We start from the raw sequence: 7,459 nt of genomic DNA, 5'->3' as shown, positions 1-7,459 counted from the left end.
ACCTTGCGCCAGATGCAACAGAATAAGAGAGGCTTAAACTATGCCTGATAGGATATGTAACATAAGCCACAGAATTCTACCCACCTAATTTATAAGAAAATACACTTTAAACTGAAAACCCCCCAATTATTGATGGTTCCTTCAAAACACACTTAAAATCTAAGAAAATGTGCTGGACTCTTCTTCAGAGGTCTATACTCTGAACACATCTGGTTGGATGCTATTTCTGGAAGGGTATTGCCCATCTCTCCGTCCCTTTTACATTCTTCAATGTTATGGAAATCACTTGGGTTTATGGAACAGTGGGTTTTTTGTAATGGGTGAGGTTCTTTATCCACTTGGTTTGGCCAGGATTCTCAGAAGGTTAGCGATTACGATAATGTCAGCGTAGGTGACAAGTAATGTCATCATATCCATAAAGTGATTTTCTGTCAGCAGCCAGGAGTGGGAGGTGTTATAATGGTGGGTGTGGTTTCCCCAGTATAAATGTAAGTGGATTCTCTGTAAGCTGTGCAGCTATTGGCCAGGTTCAGAACCTCACCACACTTGTGAAAGGATCTCCCTTGTGAGATGGGATCAATCTGATGTGCCCTTCCTTGAAAACGCCACTGATCTTCCCTGCAAAATGCTGAGAGAAGACCTGCTCTGATCTGCCTTGCAAAATTGCTGATATGTCTATCAAGATGCTGGGAAAAGACCTGGCCATGTCTTCCTTGACGTATGCCTTCAAGGTGCCACGTAAGATGGTGAGAGAAGACCTACTATGGTGTTCCTAGTAAGAGTTGGCCGATCTTCCTTGCAAGATGCCGGGAGAACCTGCTCTGAACTGTCTTTCAAGATGTCCTTCATATTTCTTAACGGTGCTGAAAGAAGGCCTACTCTGATCTTCCCTGATCTGCCTTGCAAGATGCCGATAGAAGACCTGCCATGATCTTCCTCGCAAGTTGCTGCAGCTCTTCCCTGCAAGTTGCCCGAGAAGGACTGCTCTGAACTGCCTTGCAAGATATCCCTGGTCGCCCTTAACAGGTGCTATGAGAAGACCTGCTCTGATCTTCCTCTCAAGATGCTTCCATCGGCCTTGCAAAATGCTGACGGAAGACCTGGTCTGATCTGCCATGCCCGGTTTTGCGGATCTTCTTACCAAGAGGCTGATACAATACTTGCTCTGATCTTCCTTGCAATATAGGCCTGGCCTTCTGCTCTGCCATGCAAGATATTGCTGACCTTCCTTGCAAGATGCTGATACAAGACCTGCTTTAGCCTCTTTGCAGGTAATCCCTGGTCTTCCTTTAGAGGTGCTGAGGGAAGACCCACTCTGATCTTTCTGGCAAGATTTTGCTGATCTTCCTTGCAAGATGCTGACCGAAGACCGGCTCTGACCTGCCCTGCAAGATGTCGCCAATCTTCCTTGGAAGATGCTGATAGATGACCTGGTCTGATAGATATTGCATGCAAAATATCTCTCGTCTTCCTTAAATCGTGCTGAGCTAAGACCTGTACCGATCTTCTTGCAACATGCTTCTGATCTGCCTTGCAAGATGGCGATGGAAGACGTGCTCTGATCTTCCTTGCAGAGGTGGATGATCATGTTTGCCATATAGAAGACCTGCTCCAGTCTTCCTTGCAAAATGCTGCTGATCTTCCTTGGAAGATGCTGATAGGAGCGCTTCTCTGGTCTTCCTGGCCAAGATGTGGCAGATATTCCTTGCAAGATGCTGTGAGCAGAGCTGGTCTAATCTACCTACCAAGATATTGCAGAATCTCCATAGAAGATGCTGATAGAAGACCTGCGCTAATCAAGCTTGCAAGACATCACTGATCTGCTTGGCAAGATAAAATAGCTTCTCTGAACTCTCTTGGATGTGACTCCTAATCATCCTTGCAAAATGCTGAGGGCAACCTGAGGGAGATGTTCCCATGTGCGCATGCGTCTCCACCTTCAACGTGTATGAGCCCAGTTCAGGCATCAGGAGGACCACAGGTGGGTGACATAATTCTCCCTCCTCCTCTCTGGAAAATTTTGGGTAGGTATGCATAGGGTTCACTTCTCCTTTTTCTCTTCTTATACTTGCTTCCAAAGGTTTGTGGGAAAAATAGGACTTTTATCAATATTGCATAATTGCACATCAAGACCCTGGCATACACAGAATGCTACACCCTTACAGAGACATTTTTTGGGGGCCCTGATTGTGTGTGTGTGTCTGTGTGTGCTTGCACATCAAATACGGTTGTTTGCATAGCATGAGTTTTAGCAACCACCCCGACAGTCTGTCAAGCAGTGGTCTAGGCCAGGGAAACACTGTGGTAACTTCTCATGTGCTTATTTATGTATGTTTGTCAAACTCACCCTTCTCATAAGGAAGTGTGCATGCTCTCGACCAGCTCTGGCTCCTCTCTCATTAAAAACTTCACCACTTTTATGGTGGAATAGTATGGGTGCTGTTTTATTGCTCAAAAGTTTCATGATTTTTTAAATTATTAATTTTAACATCGGGTTAATTTTAACATGTGGAATAGTATGGGTGCTGCTTTCATTTCTGTGTAGGGTTCACTTCTCTTTTTTCTATTCGTATGTTTTCTTCAAAAGGTTCATGTGAAAAATGGAAATGGGGTTTTAACAGGGCAAATATGGATCCCTGTGTGAAACCAATACAGTGTGCTGATATTCTGTTGGTCTATGAAAATGAAGATACAACATCTGGCATGAAGAACTGAATAATCCCATTTGACCCTAGAAATCTCCCTGTATGCTGAATTTTCACAAATAAGTTAGTGTCTTTCTGGACCACTATGGGCTAAAGGTTCTGATAGAAAGACCGATACAGATACATGATATTTGCACACAGATAATAAAATACGGTTTTTGAGTTTATGTCTTTTCAGATGGGATTCCAGAACACACACACACGTGCGCAAGTAATAGGCCACCAAGGTCAGGATAAAAACAGCAAAGGCAAAAATCAGAAACAACAACAAAAATTGTGACATTTGAAGAAATAATTCAATATAAAATAAACCGACTGCCTAGCATTTACTAAATTATTAGCTAGATGATTGCCAGTTGCCTCACAAAGTGTGAGTGGAATACATAATGTTAGATTTCCAGATAATTGTTAAGCTCTTAAGAGATACCTTTACCCAGGCACCATTTTCGTGGAGTCTTATTGGACAGCGTTTTTTTTCCTCGTTTACTCTTTTTTTATATTTTCATTTAATAAATCATTTTATTGGGCTCATACAACTCTTATCACAATCCATACATACATCAATCGAGTTAAGCACACTTATACATTCGTTGCGCCCGTCATTCTCAAAATTTGCCTTCCACTTGGGTTCCTAGAAACAGCTTATTTTCCCCTTTTTTCCCTTATCCTCCCTCCACACTCTGCCTCTCCCATGAACCCTTAATAGTTTATAAATTATTATTTTATCTTATCTTACACTGCCCGGCATAGCTCCTCACCCACCTTCCCATTGCCTATCCCATATAGGAGGCTACACATAGATCTCCTAGATCGGTTCTCCCTTTTTACACCCCCTTCCCTCACTGCTGGTCCTGAGGGGTCCATCTGTCCTAGATTCCCTGTGTTTCCAGATCCCTACTGCACCTCTGTGCATCCTCTGATCTAATCAGGTCCCCAGGGCAGAATTGGGATCATGATAATTGGGGGGGGGGCTGTGGGGGGGCAGAAGTGTTCAATAACTAGAGGAAGGTTTTGAGTTTCATCGTTGCTACACTGAACCCCGAGTGACCCATCTCCTCCCCACTACAGATTGTCTACAGATTGGACAGCATTTTATCAGTGTCCTGAGCACTCTGATGCAGGGATCCCTGGCAATCATTTCTTGTCCGTAATAGGACAGAATATATTCTTCTGATACAATACAGCTTTTGAATTTGCAGATATCAGGAGTAAACACAGAAGTATTATTTTTAAATTAGAGAACGATTCCTTGGGGAAATTGAGACTTAGAAGAATCCACATATAACCACAGGAAACCAACCCTGAAGCTCCTGCTGCACCTGCTTCTGGATCTGAATCCTGTGCTTAGTGGGTCCTGAGCGCCCACTGGAGACCAGTCTCCTCCCACCAGCGGAGGTTTGTGTCTGGGCTCACTCTGACTTCCCCTCAACGTGTCTCTTGCACAGTATTACATGGCCGTGTCCTCAGCTCTCAGGCAGTCCATTTAGAGATAGAGTGTTGTGGTAGTCACCTGATCTGGTGTCAATTTAAGGATTAAGAACGTAGGGGTGGAGTCTAGACTGTCAGTCTGGAGATAGCCACTGAGACTTCCATAGGCATGGCCTTCCCCCGAGAATTCTGGCAAATGTGGTACTTCCTACTTGGAGGTGGGAGACGCCTCTCTCTCTCTCTCTCTCTCTCTCTCTCTCTCTCTCTCTCTCTCTCTCTCTCTCTGCCACCTCCTGGGAGACATTGCAGAAGACACGTCACATGGACGCAACCAGACCTCAGAATCTGGAGAAGCCACAGAGAGACCCCTGCCAGCACTGAGATGCTTATAAAGCCACTGGTCTCAAAGACTTTCTAGCCACTGGCTTGTGATCGTCCAACATTTGGTTTCATTGTATGTGTTTTATGAGTCTGAAGAAAACTTTATATTGATATCGGATATATGGGCTAATATCGGACTTATGGACTTGATCTGGATTCGTCTGGGGTGTTTACTCCATGTTCAATTGCTCTTGTATGTAAACCCCTTTCTTAGACACATACGTGTGTCCATGAATTTGTTTCTCTAGTCTATCCAGTCTAACGCATGTGTTCTTGGAGTTGTCTCTGGAGATAGTAAACTGGCCCTTTACGGAGTCTGTGCCGTGTGTGGTACCACCAGCACTACTAATTCTGCCGCCCACTGAAGGCCTTTCCCAGGTGCCTGGTAAATCTAGCTCATGTAATAGTCACTGAAGGTGAATCCAGAGGCTGCACTGGACACCTGCAAACACAGAGGCACCGTGATTAGACAACACACATACAAACACATGCACTCACTATTATACACGCATACAGCAAGCGCTACAATGATTACTACAATCTACATGATTACAAGCTCTACACTGGGACTGTCCTCTGAGATCTCCCATATTAGGGCCTGTGGCCGGTTTATCAGCAGGCAGAGAGCTGCATTTGCATGTCCCCTGTTTTTCAGAAGCAGAAGAGTAGCGAATATGGGCAAGACTTCTCCCTCAGACTCAGAAAAACACAAGCACTCTCAAAGGAAAGCAGAGCCCTTAAAGAACTGTTTATCAAGCATTGCTTTAATGGTTATATATTATCAATATTTTAAAACATTAATTTTCCATTTGTAAACTTTATATTGCATACACTGCCAATTTTCTAAGTCTGTGGTATGAGAGCTCACAATGCACTTTTTTCTCCTTTCCCTTAAATTGTGGATACACATGATGATCGTGGACAGCTCTGTTATCTGTTTCTTGTGTGGGCACCTTGATTTTCTTGCCTTCTAGGAATTTCTGCAATTCAGTGTTATTTGTACACTGTGGACAGAAAGTTGTTCATAAAACATGTCCACAAAACATCCAGAATGGTGTCTCCTCTCTGACTTCCGATCTGGGAGATACCCGTCCTCCTGCTTTTGTTATGATCACGAAAACTGGCTATTTATCACTTTTCTTCATCTTCTAAAAGAGTCAGTTTTCATATAATCAGCTTACTGGTTGTGTTCTTATTATTTCTTTTATCTTGGGTCCTTTTATATTAACTCCCTCCTATTACCTATGCTATGGATACTACCTATGCAACTTTTTCTAGGGCCATTAGTTGGAAACAGAGGTAATCAATTTTAGAGTTTTATTCCTATCCTAGAGAATTGTGTGTTGCTATGAATTCCACTCTAAGTTCTCTTTAGATGAATCCCACAGTATGTTGCTTTGTGATTTCATTTTCATTTAATCCAGTATAGAAATGCAGGTTATGAAAATAATTAAATGCATGTTAATGATACAAATAATATAGTATATATCCATGTATTCCTCACTTACTGCCATGAGTCAATGCAGACTCACAGTGACTCATGGGGGCTGGTAGAACTGCCCCTGAGCATTTCTGAAGCTGTAACTCTTTATGGGAGCCCAAAGCCCCATTTTCTACTGTGGAACAGCTAGTGCTTAAGAACTCCTAAAATTTCAGGTCGTAGCTTAATGAGTAACACTACACCACCAGGGTTCATTTATGCACACATATATTTAAATGTGTTTATGCATACAACATATGAATGGACGAATATTGAAATTGATGTGGGTTTTTTTAATACATATTAAGGAAGACAAGATGACAGGAGAAAATATGTTGGAGAGAAAGGAAACGCTAGATGCTAACAGGAAGCTCTTTGCTCCCATGCCTCCCCATTGATCTTGCCCAGAAATCTGGCTCCTGTGCTCTGACAGCTCAAGTGTTCTCTATTTACCGGTGTCATTATTACAGGGAAGGTTGTGCATGGGTTCCTCTCACACTGTAATGGAAAGCTGTGCCCTCAATGGTCATTGAGCTCAGCTGCAGGGAGAAAGCTTGGGACATATTTCTGGAGCTTGAAGTCAAATCCATTGAGGTGGGTAATTGTTTTCTGCTGCTCAGACATATTGATAACAACCACTGCAAACTTTTCTGCAGGTTGTGGTAGATCCTGCTCCAGAAATATGGAGCCACAAGAGACAGCAAATCTTACAGGGAGCATTTGTGAGGGATTCGTCACTCCTAGGCTCAAATCCTGATGCTGTACCTGTCACGGGCCACTCAGGACAGGGAGAAAAATCAATGATGACAATTAATACAAACCTCTTTTATGTCCACTCATTTTTAGAATCTCTTGATACTATCAGAGAGAAGTAACTGCCAGGCCAAAGAGGACCCAAAAGAAAATAAAAACTGATGAACAAGTGATGTACTTCCTAGAGAACTCTGACCAGTATGTGGTGTCTTGCACCACGTTTTGAACTTTAACCGGGAAATTGAAGGGTGATCTGCTTGTTAGAGCCCCAGGAGAAAAAAGTAGAGATACTTTCAATCTGTCTCAAAAACTGAATAGAGAAAGTCTAATGTCTTCCTCTTCTCTGGAATTGACCCCTGTTTATTGAGAAATCAAGATTCTTAAGTGCAAGATCAGAGAAACTGTTGGGAAAAAGGAAGGAAGGTGAGTGTTAGGAAATTTTGATTTCATTAAGACCCCCAATTGATAATGGATATTTATTCTACCAGGTTTTCTCAGTTCTCTGCATATTCTCTTGAGAGTTCTCTCTTATTTCTTCTTTCTAACATCACATTTAGCATCCGTTGGGACAGTGAAACATGTACAGAGTTTTGAGACTCAAAATGGGTAAAGGACATGAACTTGACCGAAGGGCACATTCAAGTTGCAAAAAACCACATACAAAGATATTAACTCCCATTATTTATTATTGCTGTTATTGTTTGGTTGGTTG

Source organism: Tenrec ecaudatus, chromosome 17, assembly GCF_050624435.1.
Source record: "Tenrec ecaudatus isolate mTenEca1 chromosome 17, mTenEca1.hap1, whole genome shotgun sequence".
In the NCBI taxonomy this organism is placed as follows: Eukaryota; Metazoa; Chordata; class Mammalia; order Afrosoricida; family Tenrecidae; genus Tenrec; species Tenrec ecaudatus.
This window is presented reverse-complemented; position numbering follows the sequence as displayed.